Genomic DNA, 417 nt, shown 5'->3' with positions numbered 1-417 from the left:
TTTCTGAATGGTTAATAAAGTTTATTCGAGTAAAAATAAATAATTACTATTATAATAAATTAACATAATTGTTTTATTAATCCTTAATTTAATCCAGATCTTTAAATAGTTTAACTGAAATTGATAATCATTACTAGTCATTTGATCTAGTTCACACCATAACAGTTATTGTTCATGAAATTGATGATATAAATCGCACCTCGACCTCTTCATATCCCAGCCTACCTGATGAGTCCTAGTACTAAGTGAGTGCCTCGCAAGCACTGTATATTGCAAATGTAATGTGGTTGACATATCATTATATATTCGTTCTTTGCATTTACTCTTAATGTCTTAAAATTACAAATGTAGTTTTATTCCATTTATGTTGTGATTGTTTTGACCCTTGTAGCATATGAATATACTGTTGCGTATCTG

This window comes from Limulus polyphemus, unplaced genomic scaffold (genome assembly GCF_000517525.1).
Source record: "Limulus polyphemus unplaced genomic scaffold, Limulus_polyphemus-2.1.2 Scaffold1809, whole genome shotgun sequence".
NCBI classification, from domain to species: Eukaryota; Metazoa; Arthropoda; class Merostomata; order Xiphosura; family Limulidae; genus Limulus; species Limulus polyphemus.
Note: the sequence above shows the minus strand (reverse complement) of the source record.